Below are 23,344 nucleotides of genomic sequence, written 5' to 3' on the forward strand. Positions count from 1 at the left end.
AAGCAAGGAACTTTATGCTCAGCTGAGCTAACAGACCTGGAGCACTGGACATGTACAACACAAGTTTCCATGGTAATCTGTTTCTCTCAAAAGTGAGCCAGTCCAGTGATAGTCAATCCTCTACTTTTAGTTTGATCATTCAAATTATCCTTGTTTTTACTAAAATTCCCCACATATTTTTCAAATTAGGTTCATCAGTTTAATCTCCATATGTTGTACAGCTAAGTAAGATACTGGGTCAGGGCTCGACAATATGGACTGCCCGATGGCCCGGGGCCAGCGTGAACAATCCTCGGGACAGTTGACGGAACTGTCACTTGCCCGATCAGGCCAGTGCTGCATCGTCAGGAAAGTTTATCATTTGCACTCATTTTTAAGCCTTGTCAGTCTAAATATTTAAAGGAACTGTAAGATTGTGGCCAAAACTGGTACTGCAATCACTTTCAAATTACTGTAGAGCGGTGTATCCCCTCCCTCTCCCCCCCTCACTCGAGGTTGCCAGTTAGGCTGCAGGATCAAATTCTTCTCCGTTTTCAGCCGTCTCCATCTTTCAAAGGCATCTCCTATACAAATCCTTGTTTTATTTTCGGACTTTGTCACGATGTATTTCGGATTCATAACGAGGTCTTTTAGGTTTCGTAACGTTAGACATTTTTTATCTGACACGTTTGTAGCTGCAGCTGTGGTAACTAGAGCAGAGCTGGCAACCTGGATGCCGAAACACTACTGACTTCGTGATTGGTAGATAGGTGGAGGGTGGAACATCAGAATTTCATTCATTGCGAAGTCAATTAGCCTATATCTTATGAATGTAAACAGTTGAGAATTACAACACGTGTAATATACTATATTAAGTCCAGGCATTTGGTCTTAAAGTGACAGCAGCCTAATATTCCTGCTGCTGTCTGCATCATTAATCAAACAAAGAAATAAAACCACTTACTGCTCTTGACTTAACAAATTTTGTAGCTTTAACAAGGATTAGTGGTCGACCGATATTGGTTTTTTGATGGCCGATGCCGATATCTTAAGAGAGCAGGATGGCCGATGGCGATATCTTAAGAGAGCAGGATGGCCGATGGCTGATGCCGATATCTTAAGAGAGCAGGATGGCCGATGGCGATATCTTAAGAGAGCAGGATGGCCGATGGCTGATGCCGATATCTTAAGAGAGCAGGGTGGCCGATGGCCGACATAAAGCCGATATTTATACTTTATATTTATTTTAATCAATATTTAATCAATTAGAAATAAATTAGAAAACAAATCCTTAAAATAAACATGCTTATACTTTAGATGGCAACTACTTGAATCTGCAATCCTATTAACCAATAATATAAAAGCAACGCTTAACTTTTTCGCATACCATTTACTTTCTTTGTTTACCAGGTCTGTCTTACAAAGTATTGTAATCGTATTGTGTGTGATCTTAGCCCGTGGGACTACGGATGGAAATTAGCCTTTGGCTACAATCCGGCATGTTTACATGCATGTATTCCATGTTTGTTCATTAACATGTACTGTCCCAATCAAATAAATAAATAAAAATAAAAAGTATTAGATATATGACTGACAGAGATCGTAAACTAATGAAGACGGAGAATGTGAGTGAGCGCTGTGTGATCAGGCGCTGCCGTTCTCTTCTCAGGCGCTGGTGTTCTCAGCGCCGCCTGTCAAAATAAAAGTCCCGCTTCCAACACATCGGCCAATCAGAAAAACGTATTGGCCGATGCCGATATTTAAAAAATGCCAAATATATATGACCGATATATCGGTCGACCACTAACAAGGATTAATCGATTTTTAATTTATAAGTGAAGACTATGCAATGTTATTTTACGTTCGATTATTCAATTTCTGTACCTGAATACTGTGAGTTATCTGAGCAACTTAGAGCACTGTTTATTTCTTGTATCTTTATTCTGTCGTATTTATTTGAGCTGTTGCTTGCAATTGGTTTATTTGTTCTTATTTTATTACTGAAGACTCACTTGTCTACAATAATGTTTGAATTTTATATTAGTTAGGCTAGTAGATTTTGCTGTGGTATCGAAAATTGGAATCAATCGAGAATTATCAAAAAATTTGGTGGCTTATTTATTAGAATACAATGTTACATAGGTCAAAAACAAAACTTTTTTCTTTTCTTTTTTTGCTGTGGCCAGTAGAAAAAACCCTTAGCATTGAGCCCTGTGGGTACTGTCAAAGCACTTCCTAAATCAATAGCACTTACTTTATTCCTGGTTTGATTCTATTAATGTTTAAGACGTACAAAAACAAAACAAACTCAGGTCCCAACAGGTGCCATTTCACAAAGCAGTTTTAGGAATCCAATCACTATTAGGTTTTTAAGTGCCTCTCATTTGCCCTAACAAAACTTTCCTGAAGGCTTTACCCTTGCAGCAGACAGTGAGTTGCCTGTGAGATCCCGTTTATTGCTGTTTGTGGTTTTTGAATCACCGTAACCACCACATCTGATGTCAGATACACAAACACATCTGTTCACAACTCTAGGGCAAAAAAGCAACAAAGCCACAGAGTAAATGTATTCAACAGAGAGTAAACACACTTACAATCACCCAAGGTAGGTAAACAAATTAAATATGATCAATCACTGCTCTGAGTTTTAATTGACTGGCTATTATAGCAGTTTGCTCCTGTCTGCAGCTTACTTTTGCATCAGATGTTCATTTGTAAATCTCAACTGGACCTATTTTCAGTTCCTGGAAAAACTTTAGGTGGCCGGATATTAAAAAAAATTCAAGTAACAATTTATTCACTGTAATATTAAAATTAAAAACAAATATAATATACTTTTTTAAAATTATAATATGTATGAAATACAAAAATAAAAAACATGGTTACACTTTATTCAAAGGTGAAGTAGTTACATTGTACTTAAATAAGTACTGAGTAATATTAATTAACTACATGTACACATCACACACCCTGTGAGTCAGTACTAGAGCTCCTCCTGTCCGATTTTAGGGGAAAATAGACGTCCAATAGATTTCTTAACACCACAGAACACCAAATCTCAGAAAAAATTCGGAGCTGTGAAAAATATGATACAACAGTGTTTTGCCAGATGAGAAAGTTGTATGGGAACAAGTGTATTCGAGGCTTGCGAGCAGCTGTGAAAAAAATTATACATCATTTTTAAAAATTATTTTAATTATAAAAGTTTATCTTTCTATCATCTTTTTACTCTTTTAATTCCTTTTATAACCGTTTTAATTTTCCTTGCATTTATTTTGTGATTATTTTAATTCCTTTCTGTGTAAAGCACTTTGAATTACCATAGCGTATGAAATGTGCTATATAAATAAACTTGCCTTGCCTTACATGTACTTACTATAGAGTTACAGTTAGGGCTTGGTTTAAGGTTAGCTACTTGTAATTATGCATCATTTACTGTTATTACTACAGCAGGTAGATGTAGTAAGTAACGTGTAACTACGACACCTTAAGGTTTTTTTTTATTAGATAGGACCATAGACTGTAAAAAAAAACAAAAAAACGTAGTGTCCGTGACGTCACCTGTAGGTTTATGAAGAGCATTTCTGAAGCCTAAAGTCGCCATCTTGGACTCGCATAACTGCACGTCACTCCCGGATAACAGAAAATGGGCAAAGAGGCGGGACAAGGGTGGAGCTGAAGTGCCTGTTGCTGAAACCACGCCCGCCTAGCTCGACATGATCGAGTTTGCTCAGGCTTAGGAGCTAATGCTATATGCGCTGTGCCAAGTGTGCAACCTCACAGGGCCTTGCGCTAAAAGTGACAGCTGACTTGAAGTAAAACCAATAGTTAATGTTCATGTTTTTGCCCTTCGAAATACTATAATAGTTAAAAGACATAGCTAAAAGTGACGTGATGCTGTATTATTCTACTAGTTAAAAATGTATTATGCAGTAACTTACAATATTAGCTTGTGATTCATGCGCATACATCAGCCAGCGCAGCATCGCACGTCAAGTTCGTAGAGAGCTTTATTCAGTCCATTTTAAATTCTGATTTTGGCCGCCTCTTAAATGGGTCAAACCATAGATCTTACCTAAGAAGTTCAAGTAAATGCGCCAGAAATCCACGCTCATTCAAGGATGTGCATTTATTGCATGGACGGAGAGAAAGCACTGACACCTCCAGGATTTCATCTGACAGTGAATGAGTGTAGCGTCTATATCTATAGACATTTTTAAATCTGAAAACTCCAAGCAGCAACAAAATTGTCAGACATCCATGAGTGCATGTACACCGAGGAAAACAGCACTGGTTGTTCTCTCGATAATCGACAACGACGGAACACAAAGGTGTGGGCGAAGGTATAATGTGTGTATTAAATTGTATGAAATAATCCCAAAAACAGTTCAGAGGCTGGAATTAGCTGAAGTAGTAACGAGACGGATAACAGACAGCAGACAGTAGTCACAGCAACGGCAATCCACCTGTCACTTACGCAGCACTTATGGCTTAAGAAAATTTAAACGGATGAGTTATAAAAAGATTCAACCCCCTCACAGCTATATAGACCAAAACCGCTTTTTGCACCAGGCTGTAAACATGTTTTTTTCTGATGTAAAGTTGGGCATTTGGACATGGGGGAGATACAGATTTGACTCACTTTTGCATCCAGCCTCAAGCGGCAAGTCGATTAATTGCAGTTTAAGTCACTTCCGTGTTGGTTTCTAGAGAGACGGGGAGGTTGCCGTTTGGATAGAACAACCTATTGTAATCTAATGTTCCACTGCATAACTATAGTATTGTTCTCAAATCTTTGTTGCCTTTGGCAATGACAGATGCAAACAATGAGTTTAAGTGCTCAATGACTTTTAACATGCCTCTCAGCCATTTTCCTAGCAATTACTCCAAAAGTGGCTCTTGTAGGGCATTGTTTCATGGTTCAGGTACTGGGCAAAACAGTTTGCATGACAGATCTTCTTTGAAGTAACACTAGCAGTAGGAATCACAACCATAAGAGCTGATCACAAGATGTAAGAGAGTGTTTTTCCTAGAGCTGTAGCGGTGCGTCGATGACGTCGACGGCAAAATTACGTTGACGTCATATTTTTTGCGTCGACGCTTCTTTATTTATTATCTATTTATTTTTTTGCACCATTCCCGGAGCTACAGCTCGCCACACACACACACGTCTCCTTTCTCTGCAGAATGCCACAAATCCGCTCAACCAATCACAGCGCACCATTCCACGCATTGTAAACAGTAACGGTGGCGCTCTGACACCCGGCATCCTAGTTTTCCTTATCTACTTTGCACTTTTTGATCAACAAACAAACAAAAAAAATAATACATTGATGAACCTGTGGTGGATTCTGCCGTAGGGAAGAAACGTAAGCCATCGAAATCTAATCATTTACGTGAGGAGATTAAGAAGATGAGGCACGCGGGAGGAAGAGAAATGCCGACTGATGCTTGTTCTCACACGACAGCGTCAAACTTCTGTCGAATGCTGACACGTTAACCCCAGGGGATCTTTTAAAAAACTTTCAATTCTTGTACTCAAAGTCAACGAAAACCGAGCAGGACCTAAGCCATTTTACAGCTGATCGCCGTCAAAAAAGAAGGTCGCCGTCGTTCAGAAGGTATTTCTAGCGATGGCTGATTGAATGTAGCCTATGTTTAGTCCAGATTAGTATTGACCGAGTTCAGAGGCTGTCATATGTGGATCAACTTACTTTGTTGTGTATTTTCAACAGTTTCAATGTGAAAATTAACTTTTATATTGATTCAATGGATTAATTGCATGAAAAAAAAAAGGATTTATCACATTTATACTATATTATTCAGAAGTAAACATTGTAGCTGACAGTGTGTTTATATCAGAATGTTTATTTTTAAACCACAACCTTCTAAGTGCTTCTTTTACCAATATATTTAACATATCTTTTGCATTTCTCATCCAAACAACGTCAAACTTGGCACTGCACTTACTCGTGCCCAGACAGCTGTCGAGTTTGAAATCCATCGGAGTAACGGCTCGACAGAGATATGCGAATAACAGACAGGATAAATAATTCCAATTAGTCGTTAGATTAGTCGACTAATCGATAAAATAATCGCCCGACTAATCGTTTAATTAATAATCGTTTACCCCACCCAGCCCTAGTTTTTCCAAAATGGCAGCTTTCTAGACACCTTTCCAATGCTCTGATCAAAGCAGGTTCAAATCATTCACTGGACCCGATTGAAAACAGCCCACTTGTTTGCGAATGAGTGTGCACAAAAAGCAGCCTGTCATCAGAGTGAATCACAGTTTGCAAAATATCTGAATGACAATGGAAAAACAGACGCTCCTAAAATAAAATACCAGAGGAAATGCTTAAAGGGGTCCAATTATGCCATTTTACAAAGTCTTGATTTTGTTTTTGGGGTGTTCTAGAAAATGCTTGATTGAAAAAAAAAAAAAAAAAAAAAATTTTTTCACATGTTTTACATTATTACAGCTCCTTTTTATCCCAGTCTCTCCCGAGTGTAAATATAATGGATGGTGGCAATTTCAAACCCGATTCAGACCCTGACAATGTTAACAAACAAGAGAAGCATCCAGAACGGATTTCATGCACAGACTTTGCAAGCATGGATTTCACAGGACGTTTCAGAGAGGTATGTTTTTCTTGTAGTTGTACATAATTGGTCAAATGTTATCCACCATTTAATAATGATATTTGACAGAAAACTATAAATACAAACAGTAATCAATCACAAAAACATGGTTAATTTTCCTAAGGGGTGGTGAACGGCCTTACAAAAGCGAGAGTTAACAACACTATATCAACACTAATGTTGGCTAAAACAAATTTTTTTAACACTATTTAAAACATGCAGCGTATTCATTCAGCTGCATTTCCTTTCCCTGCTCTCCCTCACTCACTCACTCACTCACTCCCTCACTCCCTCACTCCCTCACTCCCTCACTCCCTCACTCCCTCACTCCCTCACTCCCTCACTCACTCACTCACTCACTCACTCACTCACTCACTCACTCACTCAACTCACTCACATATTCTTAATACAATATTGTCAGTGTGTCGCAAGTTTGCGGTAAAATGCGGTTGGGTTGTCGAAGTCAAAACACTATATAAGCTGTGAATCAAATAAACTTCTTATAAATAATGTTATGTCATTTTTAGGGTGTTAAAAGTGTGGATTTTGGGTTGGGTGTGTGGATTTTGTGAAGATGTGAAGCATTTTTGATTAATATTTAATATAATAAAGTTCTGTGTAACAAATTATTAACAAAGGAATTATTTTGAACCACAACAACCACCACCCCTTAATAAAAATAACCAAAGTATACAGTAAACTGCTCAAATTTGGACTAACCCAGGTCGAACACTGTATAAAACCTACAATCTCGCTCTCACCTATATGGGAACATCTGTAAACAGCATGTCTAAGTTAGAACTAACATGTGAACTAACAAAAAAAGATGCATAGCATTTCATTTCTCTTTACCCAAATAATCATTAACCTTCACTTCCTGGTGACAATGTTTGCTTTGAGTCACAGATAACTTAAATTCACACGCACACGAAAGTGTGGTAGGGGATGCAGAGGGTACTGGGGCATACACATTTGATTGTTCCTGAATCCTGTGTTTGCTGGCCTTTGCTATAAAACTCAAATGGATGACCTCACCTCTATTGAGTCCAGATCCCTCTCACTCATTCCACATCGTCAGCCTCACCCATGGCCCTCTACTCACACCTTTTAAAAACAGCACAGCATATTTCCTGCTGCTTTAAAATGGTTCCAAATGCAACAAAAATAAAAACTTCAGAAAATCAGATTGCCATCGGCAACAGATGAGAAACTTAGGGGGGTGTTGGACATTGGATGAACATTCTATGAACACTCACTCTAACGTTAACCTATAAATGTGCTCTATTATTAAGCTAAAGTATTTGAGCTTTATGACATGGAAGGTGGCGGCACGATTACTTGCATTTTTTACCGACAACAGCGGAAACAATTTAAAATACTCAATTTTTTGTCATACAGAAAGGGGAAAACATTATTCGAAACTTTTATTTGTATAAACAAGAAAACGTTATGCCTTTGTAAAATAAAGAAAACAGCCTACAGGATGTGCTTTCTGCCGACTCAGAAAACACTTTTATTAATAAATAATTAAATAATTAAAATGTCGTCTCATTATTTTTACATTCATAATCATTAATTTTGCCTGTGCTTTGCGGCAAGCTTTATGCAGCGCTTGAGCGCGGATTAGGCTATATTACAACTATATTAAATGCTCATTATGGATTAGTATTCTCTTCAGTATATAGGCTATTTAAGTATTTAAAAAATATATAAACGTGTGACTAGAAAAATCTTTAGCAAGGGCAAGCACTACACTGTAAAATATTTCCAAGATTTCACAAGAAATGACTGTAATATTTCACAGTAAATTACATTATTACCACTTCACAGGCTTTAACTGTGATATTTCACAATATAATACCGTATTTAGACTTTTACTGTGAAAATAATGTAGGCGGGGCTATTACAAGAAACTAGGGCTGGGTATTGACACAAATTTTACAATTCGATTCGATTCCGATTCGATTCAATATTGATTATTTTGGATATCAGGTAGAATACATGGCAAATTTTCTCAAGGAAAACAAATCTCTTAACTAGCCTAATGCTGTAAACTATGGGAGTCAGTTGTAGCCTACTAGGCTTAATTATAACTATAATATTGAAGGTAAAAAAATAACTGATTTGTATACAAACACTTAAATTACACTTATTTATTTTCATAATAAAATTATATGAAATATAAACATTTAAATGGTGGCTGTCATAAAAACTTGCCAGATTTATTCAAACGTGCATTAAATATTGAAGAACATTAAAAATTATAATAAATATGTAATATGGTGCATATATTTAGCAAAATACTCCTCTCTAGAGTTAATTTTTCTAGCTGACTAACGAGTAAATGGTTTTTCTGAGGTAAATGTGACGTTACATGACATTGTTTACAAGCTGTTTTACTGACGTCTTTCCACGGTTGAAACATTGAGCAATTCCATGTGACATGATACAGATTTCGATAAGTTGTACTCTATCTTTTAACACACTTTCAGATGCTCATTCATGTTTATTTCACGCTGGAACTGGTATTATTAAGGCGGAAGAGAAGATCATGTGGGCTCCGTGCTGATGCTTCTCTTGAGCTGCGCCAGAGCGATCTCACGCCACAGGACCAAAACAGTATTTATGTTTTTGAATTTTGTAAGAAAATGGACGTCATTTGAAATCTGAGACTGTTTCTCATATCAATAGTAACAAAGCACAAAGATTATTGTGATTTATTTGATGGGATGCGCGCTACAATGTTCCATTCATTCATCAACTGAAAACAGGATGACTAGCCTAATCGATTCTTGGGATTTAAGAATCGATATCGGTTCGTAAAAATGAGAAGAATCGATTAAAATCGAGAAATCGATATTTTTTACCCAGCCCTACAAGAAACTACTGTGAATTCCACCTTTTACACGCTGCAACTGCGTCATCTGAGCTCTCCGATCTCCTACGTGGTCTCATTCAATGGATTCAGCGGTAAGTGTTTAAATGTTAAACTCTGTCAATTTGATGACTGTTTTTTATATGATAGTGTATGTTATTTAAAAGTATTAACCAAATTAGCGTTAGTTGTAGGTTCTGTTGTCATGTTTTTGTAACTTAGCTGGAGCAGACTCGCGTCTAGGTTTGAACGTGCAAATTTGAATGAACAGATGTTGGTTGTAGTGTTAATGTACCGTATAAAGTTAGTAAATGTGAGATTGGCTACACCGTCGAAAATTTTACTTTAGCTTTGCTTAATGATTTTCTTAGTTACTCTAACAACGTTCTCTCTTTTCCCACAGCATTTTTCTACGGTGACCACCGAGAAATAAAGTTATAAGGTAAGCTGTGGCCTTAATGTGGGTATCATGACAGTTATTATCAACTAGATAAATTATAGTGTTGTGGATTTGGGCAAAGGTGGAATAAATTAATCTCAAATTAGTAACGTTAGCTAGGCTTCTTCATAATTTTCTCCCCTGCTGTGTGTGTGAAACAGAACAGGTGTTGTCTGTCTCGTCAACAGAAAAATGAAGTGCGTTACAAAACAACTGGATGCTGTTATTGTGAAAAAGATATAGGAAATTAAATGTGTTTATCACTGAATTAGTGGAGCTTCGTTAGCTGTGCTATTCTACAGTAAAAACAGGTCGACATCTGGAGGTATTAGGAGCCATTTTGTCTGTGAACGGGTAATAATTCTAGGAGGAAGAGTACAAGCAGAAACAGCCGGGAGATGGACATGCAACAGGCTCTTACTCCATCCTCTGCAAACGATGTAAATGATGTCAATTGTTGTGTGCAAATGCTTTGCCTGGGTAAATCACACACCTCTACTTTGTTGCAGGACTATTCTTGACTGTGTTTGTGATGGAAATGTTTTTCAGTTTCTGTTATTTAAATGTTTGGTGTTTAACTGAATCACATTTATGTACCCTTGTTAAAACTGAGCTAACTTTAGTTTTGCTCTTTACTGTAACAGTAGTGACCCACTGAAGGTGGTGACACCTTTTTTTTATCCCACTTGAATTAAACTAACAGCTTTCTTCTTTGTCTTTTTGTTTATGGGTGCTTCTTGGGCATCAACCCAGAGACAGGTACAAAATCAAAGAGGCAAAGAGGACACATAAACCAGCAAGTCTGTACACTGATCAGGAAGCTAATTGACTTTGAATGGATGTCAGTCTAATGTAAGCTGTGTTCCAACTTCAGAACGGACTGACGAAACACTGTCTCCGTGTTAAGCTAGATGTAGTTATGCAGTAAGATGTTTACTGAAGCTATTAAAAGGTTAGTTCACCCAAGCATTTTAATTCTGCCATTAATTACACTCCCTCATGATGTTCCAAACACATAAGAATTTTGTTCAACACAAATTAAGATAATTTTAAGAAATTTGAGAGCTTTCTGATCCCGCTTAGAGACTGCAATGTTATAACCGCTTTCAAGCCCCAGAAAGGTAGTAAAAACATTGTTAAAATAGTCCATGTGACTACAGTGGTTCAACCTTATTGCTATGATGCGACGAGAATACTTTTTGTGCGCAGTGTTTATTCTTAATTAAATTGTATTTTTCAAATATCATTATCACATAGTAAACACATGCACACACATATTGACTCACATTCATGTTACCCAGTGTTTATTCCTGTTACCCAGTGTTCATTCCTGTTACCCAGTGTTCATTCCTGTTATTAAATTGTATTTTTCAAATATCATTATCACATAGTAAACACAGGCACACACATATTGACTCACATTCATGTTACCCAGTGTTTATTCCTGTTACCCAGTGTTCATTCCTGTTATTAAATTGTATTTTTCAAATATCATTATCACATAGTAAACACATGCACACACATATTGACTCATTCATGTTACCCAGTGTTTATTCATGTTACCCAGTGTTCATTCCTGTTACCCAGTGTTCATTCCTGTTATTAAATTGTATTTTTCTTCTAAAAAATAAAAGTTAAACCACTGTTTTTATCAGTTTTGCCTGGTCCATCAGTTATGCTAAATCACAGTAATATATAGACATTCACAGTTAAATACAGTAATTCTACAGCAGCTTACTGCTAAATCACAGTTATACGACGGCATAATTACTGAAGTCTGTGAAGTCACTACTGTGAAGTCACAGTACAGCTGTCATTTCACAATGATTTACTGTAAAAACTGTGAAAGTCATGCAACTGTAGCCAGTAATTTACTGTAAATTTACAGTCAAATAATTAACAGTGTAGGTTAAAGTATATTTAAATATATATTATTATTAGAAGAAGAACAATATATTAAATATATATTATTATTCACCCTAATTATTCACAAATAATTTTTACATATAGTGCTTCTAAAAACATTGTAATGTCTAGAGAGTCTGTAATTCGATGACATTTTTATACTTTAAAAATGTATATGGAAGACTTGGCATATTTTAATTCAAACAATGGCTCTCTAACCTGTGACAGTTTTTGCTAAAGAAAGCCATGTTGCTACCAGACTGCCACGAAAGCAGTGTTACATATGACATTGAATTGATTTCACATGGAGATATTCCGTTTCCTGGCAATACATTCACTTCAAGAGAGCCAGGAAGAGCTCACCGGGTCAGCCAGAAGTTCTGCTGATATCAGCATATCAAAGATAAAGAGAAATGTCTAAAACACACACACACAACGAACAAGAAAAAGCACTGAAAATAGACTGCTGGCAACACAAAGTTTATAAGTCTATTAGCACATACATCTTTAACCACAAAATCACTTAGCCTGGGTGCAAATCCATTACAGATTAATCATTAACAAACACTACAGCTGAAAGTGGGCAGTAACAATATCACAATAGGCTGGAGATCATTATAAGCAGATTACCACTAAATAAAATAAGCTTGCATAATGGTGTGTGAATGAGTTCTTAAGTAAATCTTAGTAACCTAAATCAAATTAAAACACAAGCAGACCTGCATCTATTTTGTGAAGAAGAAAAAAAAAAACTACTGCAAGGTGAGGTCAACAGAGTCTGCCATTGTTTCCCCTGATCAGGACTCAGAAATATACACACTCAGAAAAAGAAAAAACATGCATTTTTCTAAGGTCCAAACATCCGAATCTGGGATTAAAAATCTAATTTAAACCAATTCCCCCTGAAGTGGCAAAAGAAAAAAACAGGCCAAGCTCCAAAACTCCACTTCTCTCTGCTTACAATTGAACCCGGATATGCTGCAGTCACTCACACCAACTCCAGAACCCAACTGGATTTAGGAAAAGCAGCAAAACTGGTACTAAATAACAAGAAGTGGGTCCATTCAGTATATAATATGGCTCTTAATGAAACTGCCTCACCCTGTTAATTTCAAACTACATAAAATATCACAAATTGTATGCATGTTGCATAATGTAACAATATAAAATAATTAGTGCTGGGCAAAGATTGTTTGCATAATATATGTGTGTGTACTGTGTATAATTATTTTGTATATATAAATACACACATATGCATGTATATATATATTTTTTTTTTTACATTTATATATAAATTATTTATATTTATATATAATATAAATTATGTATAAATATATATACAGTATATACATGCAAATATTTCTTAAATAAATAAATGCATATGTGTGTATTTATATATACAAAATAATTATACACAGTACACACACATATATTATGCAAACACAAACTTTTATTTTGGATGCGATTAATCGCGATTAATCTTTGCCCAGCACTAAAAATAATCAAACAAAATAATGGTTTTACTAATTTCAACTACACACGATTTTAAACATCTGGAATGCTCCACTGCCATCAAATCCTTATCAATGAATGTTCTGTTATGGCTTATGCATCCACTCTCTTAGTTAAGTCTGCAGCCAGTGATTGATTATGTCATTCGTGAATATACTGACTTACTGGTTTTCAAAACTATTACAGTGTGGACGTAAGCCACACAGAGACGAATGTAATACATAGGAAGACCTGCCTGAGCACATTCCCACATCATTACAACAGATTCCAAAGAATAGTTCAACTAGCTGACCAATAAGCCAAACCGCAAAGCTGTTACTAGGATACCGCATTATGACTAAGGGAAGTGGATGCTGTACAAATAACGTGCTCCAAAAGACAGTGTGTTCAAAATGCGATTAGGTTTTAAATAGATCAAAAAGAAGAATCATGGAAGGCTGGGAAAATATGACACTGACAAGCTTCCATTTATTAAATGCAGTGATTTCATCATGAAAGTGGAGGAGAGATGCTCCTAAAGATGTTTGTTCAAGACATTGTGTCTGTCTCTAAAAATCCACCATCATAAACGCTTTCATAGAAAGGTGAATCACCACTGTATAACGCATCCATGCAATCCTGACTAAAGGTTTCAGTCTGCCAATTACACTAAAGACAATAAGGCATTAGGTTTTTGGTTTATTCTTAAAAGAAAAGAAAAACATCACTTCAAAAAGCCTCAATACTGAGAGTCACTACTCACTAATAAACTGCATGAATCAAAAACATAATAAGAATCCTGCATCGAAAATTCCTCAGCTCTCATTTCTCACCTCCAATTTTCAACAGACTGTCTTCATGACTAATGGCTGCATAAATCTGAGGCTACAGCCTGCATTAAGATGGAGCCCAAAGTGGTAGAGGAGACAGGACTGTAATTATTGAGTCCAAAAGTAAGATGGGCGCCTTCAATACTAATTTCAGCATTTGGGTGCCATGTTAACACCCATCCTCTCTATCGCAAGAGGCTGAAAATCTCTCCTCTCCAGCACGAAACACAAGCGCCGTTAGGCAGATGGCGAGACAGTTGGTGGGAATATCAGCGATAATGCAGATACATTCTGAACCTTCGACTGTTTCTTTGCCATTCATCAGATCAGCATCAACAGCTGCTGCTTCCAGGATGATGGGAGATTAAATGAGGTGGCAGAACAATATGCTGGAAATTAGTACTGGTTGAAACCACCAGTGGCTGATTTACACAAGGGGGGGGGGTCTACCTTTTTAAGTGTAGGTCATAATTTCAGGGTTAATGCAGCAACAGTGGAACTTTCTGGATTAAATATAGAAATATGGGTGGGAAAAGGTCATTTCCTTTCCTTGTTTGCGAGTCACAATTCTTCTGTCATTGTCACCTGTGGATTTGGATTTCATTTCAATCTGCTCTCCAATGAAAAATCTGTAATCATTTACTCATCTTCATTCTGTTCTAAACCCATATCTACAGAAGACAAGACAAATTAAGAAATTTCATTTTTGTCCATCCATTGAAAATCCACACAACCAAAACTCTCACGCATCAAAAAGACACTCTATGAATTGAGCAGTTTATATGTGAATACATTTTTTTTTTTATTAAATCGGTTCATAAAGTGGCTGTGCAAATTTTGGTTGTGTGGACTTTCAATGGATGAAGAATTACATTAAAATAATTAAACGCATATTCATTTGAATTACAAATATGAACAAAAGTCTTCTACAGAATTTAAATTGTGCAAACTAAATATTAAATAACATGTCCAAAGCAATGGGCATTTGGATTGCGTGCAATAATAGCTACAGATAATGTAAAGGCACGTACACACCCAGAATGATAGCAGATAACTATATCAGCGTCCGATATCGTTCTGTTTATTGTAAGTGCGCGCTGCAGATTTGTAGTCTGCCACTTTAATTGCTTGAGCTTGTTAAAGCAGAATGGATTCTGATTGGCTGTCAATGTGTTTATCATTCATCATCTGGAAAAAAAATCGTTCTGAAATTGATTCCAACGGTATAGTTTCTCTGTGCCGTAATCATTATAGGCTAGTTGTATTGTGAACTCTTCTATTCTTTTATATTTAGAACGATTTTTAGACTTATATCTTTATCATTATTGGTATAGTTAGCGTCCTATGTGTGAACGGCCCATAAGACTGGACAAACCCAGCGATGAGCCACTGTACCTTATAAAAGTTACATACGTATATACCAATGGACATAAGCATTAAAAAGTAGGACTATTCGATACTATCTGACGAATTACATCTGATGCAGAGTGAGAAATATATAAAAAATATACTTACATAACCTAACAACAGACATGATTAACCAAACTTCCATAGCAACGGCATATAGAGAGCAACAGGTGAAGCTGTTAAATGCACAAACTTGCACATAATTTGTTAAGCCTGTGGCAATGATAAAAACCTTAATCTAATCGGGATCTATAGAATCTGGAGCACTCTGCATGTGAAAAACTCTTGATAATCCCTCTGCTGCCAATCATCCACCCAGGCGTCTTTTTTCCCCTTGCACATTTCCTTTTCTACATGTTTCACAACATGTGCGTGTCCACCTACACACTCCCTTTCAATAGGCTACTTAATATTGGAAATGCGACACTGCCTGCAGATAACTGCATCCTTGGCATTCTTAGATAGAGGCTGGGGGAAGAAAACATTAAATCTAACTAAGTTTCACACAGCAGGGCAATATCTGCTTGCTACTGACTTTATCAAAATCAACTCATAAATGCGGCATTTTTACATCTAAAGATATGTAATATGTTATTTCTATATACAGCAAAAAGGAATTATGGGATCCGTGCTGTTCCATGGGTGATCTAGCAAAAACAAAGTGCAAGTCTGAAGGTGGTCAACTGGAAAAGTGGTCAGATTGACTCAAGACTAAACAAATACAGTGGCACTTCTGTCAAAGGACACGGTAACATCAACATCTCGGGGACGTTATATGATGATACCATGCAAAATTCTTCCTTGATCATTTTTTTTAAGGTCTTGTGATGGTCCGCATCTTCCATATATTTAAAGTTAAAAAGGGAATGTCAGAAAGCACTTCAATCAGAGACCAGCTCTTCAAATCCACCCCCACATGAACTGCATTTAGAGCCTGGCCAATACACAGTGAGCACACACCACCCACACAATGAAGAAAAGACATGCAAATGACAAATCAGTGAAGCCCTTACAGGGAGAAAACTGAAGGAAGGGCCATTAGTCAACCTACAACAACAGACCTCACAATTTTGACGTGACAAAAATGTTATGCATAATAAATGCGATGTGATCTACAGCCCAATGGCTCTTCCGGTCGGACACCTGATATGATTCGCAGTTAATGCAGCAGATTATATAGATATTAGTGTCTGGAAAGAGCCTGTGATGTACAAAATGCTGCTCTAGATAGGCAGCTTACTAGTTTTTGAGAGACATACAATTATTTATATATAAGGGAGGGCTCCTACTCTTTTTGACCAATTAATGTGCATAACATTTCCAGTGCTTAATATATAAGGATTTTTTTTAATGAATTCCACACAGGGGAAAAAAAGTTTTCTACCCTACCTGAAAAAAATGGAAATTGGCATGGCTAGGGAAAAAAATTATATTACTGAAACTTGTATTAATTTATATGATTTTATACATGCCAGGAAATCACACTTTAAAATACCCTGACATTTACAGGACGATATTAACTGAAACACACGTGCTCATTTGTATAAGTTTTACAAAGTATATCCTTCAACCTTCACGCAACCTCTGATTTAAAAAATAAAAAACAAAGGAGTCAGAATCAAGTCTTTTCATAAGTTGCGATGCATTTGATTAAATTCTCGCCCTGACTGATGCAGTAATGATTAACTTATATGTGCATGTGACACACACAATCCATGTTTAAGAAGATGTTCGTCCGGCTGTGCTCCTGTTCTTCTCACATCTGGAGTTGAGACCAATAATTAAGAATTAAGAATTAAGGTTAAGACCTTTACCTTACATCGTCTTGTTTATCAAATTGAGACCAAATAAATCACGACACAGCGGACGACATGCATTTCCATTCTGCCTGCTTTCATCTTCATCTATCAAAACATGATCGCCTTTACTGCAACTTTCAGATCGATCCTGGTTTTCCTCTGATAATCAGGTGAGGAGCAGAGATCATCCGTTAACCGTCGCAACTCGCTCGAGGGATAAAACGCGGGCATTTGAGAGATTACAGGGGAGCATTCCTCCGAAAAAACACATCCGTGGCCCCCTTTACAAACATATCAGCATTGTTTGGAGTTGGCATGGACAGTTAAATCACAGATATGTTGTGAACTCACCTTCTTCCCTCTCCACCTCTCGCTGCTCTCGTGCGGTCTCTTCTCCCACGAAACCTTCCGATAAAAGTCCGACACAAGCTTCTGCTCTCCGCCTCGTAGTAATAATCGCCAGCGAAGTGCAGTCTGTGTGCAGCCGTTATTCCTGCTGTTTTCCCGTTTGACGCGGGAGATTTTGCAGCGTATTGTTGTATCTACTCCAGCAGCAGCACCGTTGGCCCCAGCTAGACGTCTCTCGTTCACAATTATTCAACTTCGAAGTTCATACAAAAGTTGCTGCTCCGCCTCACGCTGCAGCTGCTGATGAGGTCACTGCGATCTGCTGCTACGCTTCGCTTCCAGGAATCTCGCGATAGCTGAGAAGAGAGAGGAGCGTGATTTGTGTCTGTGGGAATGGGCCCCCTACGGACAGCGTTGCCCTAGCAACAGCACAATTTATGTGCTGCACGGTTATCACGCGACTGGTATTCTGTTGTCTTTGACAAGAGTAGGGTTGACCTCTCCAATGTGTGCATTACAATGTGTGCATTTGTGGCATGCTTAATTCTAAGCATAATGATTAACACCTTGATTAATAGTACGAACAATAGCCTTATTAGTGTTTTACCTCATTTGCAAAAACCGTCTCATGTTTATTTCATATTTCTCTTTGATATTTGTAACCAGTCGTGCTTGATAAACTAAACTCTTGCAGGATGTAGTTTGTGAAAAACAACTAAAATCAATACCATCCCAAGTTATTTTTCACAATCACATTTTTATTGGCTGAATATAAACCCATTTCACATTATGTTTTACACAAACTAAAATGCTCTGGCAGTTTTAGTTTATACATTTTAAGATGACACTGAAGCCTTTGATAACTGGACATATAGTAGCCTATGTCATATGTAAATAAAACAAGGTACATGCTTAAATGTAAATAAATAAGAATGAGTAGGTTTGTCCAAACTTTTTTACTGGTACTGTAAAAGTGACAGTTTTGCGTGGGATTTCATGTGAATATAGTTCCAACTTACGCTGCATTTTTACTTGTGTGTCTCATAACTATTCCTAAAGAAAATTGAGTTATCACATCAAATTGAACTGCAGAGGATTGTAAGTAAACAGATTTCATCATTAAAATATGTAGTTTGTTGCCCTGACAACTTGTTTGCAGTTCCTCATGAAAATGTATTAATTTTGGTAAAAAAAAAAAATTGTTTAATATAAACACTGTAATGCAGATTTTAGTCAAGCTACACTGTCCATATTTGACAGAAGATATTTTAATCCAAGGAAAATAAAGGGCACATATAATCCCAAAAGAAATGTCCTCATTGAGCGCATGTGGAGGTTAATCTATTTAAAGTGAGTGACAGATTCCATGAATACTTTTTTTAAGAAAAAGAAAAAAACTATTTATGATCTTTTTAATAAATAACACAGTTGCTAAATTTTCACAGATTATCATCTGTGCACAAACAGAATTCATCATGTCAACCAGGAGGTTGTTGACATCCGACCATTCATCCTAAATTATTTAGGAATGCCTTTGTCCTGTTTGAGTGATCAATACTTGACGCCCCCTACATGTTGACCACACAATTGCATGTGTGACCTCACATAGGAATGTCTTGTCAGGGATGCCAGGGAAACAGGAAGAATGGTCCCATTCATTTAGTTCCACTCAAGCGATGCAGATACACTAATACAGAATGACATGCAGAAAGGTGACAAGTTGTTGCTGAGCACACAGGGTCTTTGTGTGGCCCAATGAGAAGAACAGAGCAGAGAGCATGTGAGGCCTTCAAAATGGCTGATGCACTAAGTGATTAACATAATTTAGCATACAATTAAGCTATAGCCCATGTTGTTATTGTTCATATTTTTGTTGTTATATTGATGGAATCAGCAAAGTAATTACCAAATGCCCGCAGAGAGAGATTAATGGCAGTCAGTTATGTTCACTATGCTTTCCAAGACTTTATTAGTATTTCCCTCAGAGAAGCATTAATAAGTCCTAATGCAAGTTGATGAATGCAATCTCATTAAGAAATCATAATTATCTTTTCATAGGTGCGCAGTGCACATAATACAGTGTGTGGTATGAAAGTGGAGATACGCATGCTGAATGTTTTTCTTGCTGCCTGAATCAATATCCTAAGGTCCTTCCCTGACTGCTTCACAAATTACTCCTATAATATGTTCAGATTATGTCGAAATAAATACATTTTCATAATAAATAATATGAAAATTACACACACACACACACACACACACACACACACACACATACAGTCGTGCTCAGAATTAATCATACCCCTGGTAAATATGATCAAAAATGGCTGTAAAAAATAAATCTGCATAGTTTATCCTTTTGATCTTTCATTAAAAAAATTGGCAAAAATCGAACCTTTCATTTAAGTAAAAGAATTGAAAGTGGGGGGGAAATCACATTATGAAATAAATGTTTTTCTCCAAAACACGTTGGCCACAATTATTGATCCCCTTTTATTAAATACCTTTTTGCAATCTCCTTTTGTGCCTGATGAGTTTGGAGAACACCTGACAATAGATCAGAGACCATTCCTCCATACAGAATCTCTCCAGATCCTTCAGATTCCCAGATCCATGTTGGCGCTTCTTCTCTTCAGTTCACTCCACTCATCAGGTCAGGGAACTGGGATGGTCATGGCAGAAGCTTCATTTTGTGCTCCCTAACACATTTTTGTGTTGATTTTGATGTTTGTTTTGGATCGTTGTCCTGATGGAAGATCCAACCACGGCCCATTATAAGATTTCTAGCAGAAGGCGTCAGGTTTAGATTTTTAATCTGTTGATATTTGATAGAATCCACGATGCCATGTATCTGAATAAGAAGTCCAGGACCTCCAGCAGAAAAATATGCCCATAGCATTAAAGATCCAATGGTATATTAAATTGTACACATGGGGTACTTTTTATCCTTGTGTGCACCAAACACATCTAGCGTGTTTGCTGCCAAAAGCTATTTTTTTAGTTTCATCTGACCACAGAACCCTGTGCCGTCTGAAGGTCCAGTCATGTCTGACAACTGAATATACTGGAGTTTGTTTATGGATGAGCGAGAAGTTAAAAACCTCCCGAAAACAACATGTGGGGATGTAGGGGTTGTTTGATTTTTTTTTAAATAGGCTTTCTGACCCCCAAGACTCAACTAATCTCTGCAATTCTCCATCTGTGATTATTGAAGAGTCTTTGGCCACTCAAACTTTCATCCTCACCGTCCATTAAGACAATATAGACACACGTCCTCTTCCTGGCAGATTCGTAACATCTTTAGTTGATTATAACTTCTTAATTATTGCCCTGATGGTCAATTCTTTAGCTGTTTTCTTACAGCCACTTTCTATTTTGTGAAGCTCAACAATCTTTTGCTGCACATCAGAACTATATTCTTTGGTTTTACTCATTGTGATGGATGATTAAGGGAATTTGGCCTTTGTGTTTCCTCATATTTGAACTCCTGTGAAACAAGAAGTCATAGCTGGACAATTTCATGTTCCTAGTCACCCTGGTGTGCTAAAAAAAAAAAAAAAGAGGTAAAAATGAATGGGAATATACTTCAGAGATATTTTATTCATAATACATTCTAGGGGTATCAATAATTGTGGCCAACGTGTTTTGGAGAAAAACATTTATTTCATAATGTGATTTCCCCCCCACTTTCAATTCTTTTACTTCAATGAAAGGTTAGATTTATGCCAATTTTTTAAATGAAAGATCAAAAGGATAAACGATGCAGATTTATTTTTTACAGCCATTTTTGGTCATATTTACCAGGGGTATGATTAATTCTGAGCACGTCTGTATGTATATATATATATATACAGAATATTATATCAATTAAATGTGTGTGTGTATGTGTGTGTTAGACGGATGGACTGATAGATAGATAGATTAATTGATAGTAATCAGCCTAAAACAGTAAGGTAAACCAAATGTACATTTAGTTCTGCATATGGAAACAAAGATCATGCAGCTTTCTCTCAGCATTTTTCAACATCTCCAAGCAGGTACAAAGGAGACATGAGAAGCCAGAGTAGAAAGAGTCTGAATTCTGTGAAGTTCTCTCAGGGTGCTTAGCATTCCACATTGCGCACCTCCAGAGCTCAGAGAGCCAGCGTGACTCACTCTGGTGTGAAAGCACAGTGTGGCGAGGTGGGAGGATGACAACACAGTGCTTAGCAGAAGTGTCCTGAAGCTGGACCCCCCCTTTCCTCACCAAACGCCCCCGCTGCATGCGTACGCACCCCAAAAATAATACTAAAGCACATCTCGTTTCTCTCTCTCTCTCCTTTCGTCTCTATCCTAAGGACACATTGGTTGATTTCACTCAATGCAAGTTTTTGTTATGAGCAAATCAATGATTAAATGAGCCAATTGCATGGAAGTGTTTGGTTCTGGCATGACAGGATTATCTAGGAAAGGAAAACTGAACGGAGCTGAGGGCTGTTTTTCTCCTCTTTCGTAATCAGCTTGATCCCGGATTCCAAAACTCTGAATGTTGACAATAGAGATGAGGAAAAAAAGATTAAATCTTGTTTAACTCAAAAGTGAGACTAATGACAATAGCAGGATTAAAGCAAAAAATGTGAGCCAAATGTGTCCTCATGTAATCTCCCGACTTTGGCAGTTCTTACATGATAACCATCATATGTTATCCAAGTTAGTCCTTCATTTTTTTATACTTCATCATGTGTTTGTGTCCCTCATGCAGCTAGAGCTCTTCCACTTGGCACTCTCTTGGAGATGACACATGGAGTCATCTGGGAGAACACACTGTGACACCTAAATAGATTTACTAAATAGCCTTACAAATGCGTCCTCTGCAGGCAATGCACATTGTATAAATGGCAAGTACCAGAGTTAGGCAAATCAAGAATATGAGAACATTCACATGTGCATATGTGTGCCAAACAGACTCAGCACTCCAACATTATTAATGAAGAAATCCTCTCATTTTGTAAATAGATGTGTATGTGATGTATTGAAAATTATGCATGTCATTATTTACCCTCATGTTGTTCCGAACCTGTATGACTTTCTTTCTTATAACACAATAGAAGATACAGTACAGACAACGTAACTTGGTTTTGACTTTGGTTAATGCATTAATTAACAATGAACAATTCATTTTATTTATTAATCTTAATCAATAAACATGTTCATTGTTAGTATATGTTAGCTCACGTCCATAATATTCAATAATATAAAAAAATACAACTTTGATTTTAACAATCTATTAGTAAAACTTCTAAAAAGCTTTAAAATGATTTTTCATTGTTAGTTACTAATATGGTTAACTAATGTTAAACATATTTAAAAGTCTTACCAATACATCATCTTTTGTTTTCACACAGAAGAAAGTGTTTGGAATGTAGTTATGTTTACATTTGAGATAATTTTATTTAGTAATATATTTGCAATTGTATCATTGCATGTACATGTGTATGACTTGCTTGCAAACATGAGCACATGGCATGAAATTTGCTAATTAAATCAGTGCTCTCTCTGTCCAGACTTAATCCAGCTGCGTATGGAGAGATCTGATTTGCTACAAAGATGTACAAGCAGAATATTTTGTTAGTATTTTTGAAGGACACTT

At 36.9% G+C, this 23,344-nt stretch overlaps 1 protein-coding gene across 7 annotated transcripts in view; it reads right to left on the reverse strand.

Annotated features, from left to right (window-relative positions):
* The window catches only part of sipa1l1 (signal-induced proliferation-associated 1 like 1), a 97,095-nt gene that overhangs the window by 73,596 nt on the left and 155 nt on the right, over positions 1 to 23,344 (reverse strand). For 6 of the 7 annotated variants that reach the window (XM_082147452.1, XM_082147448.1, XM_082147451.1 and 3 more), the window contains exon 1: positions 17,719 to 18,042. The exons of the other annotated variant lie outside the window; for it this stretch is intronic. The gene's annotated coding sequence lies outside the window, so the exon portion shown is untranslated. Of the gene's footprint in view, positions 1 to 17,718; positions 18,043 to 23,344 lie in introns of those variants that run through there. 7 annotated transcript variants of the gene reach the window in all.

Source organism: Leuciscus leuciscus (genome assembly GCF_965113295.1).
Source record: "Leuciscus leuciscus genome assembly, chromosome: 19".
Taxonomy (NCBI): Eukaryota; Metazoa; Chordata; class Actinopteri; order Cypriniformes; family Leuciscidae; genus Leuciscus; species Leuciscus leuciscus.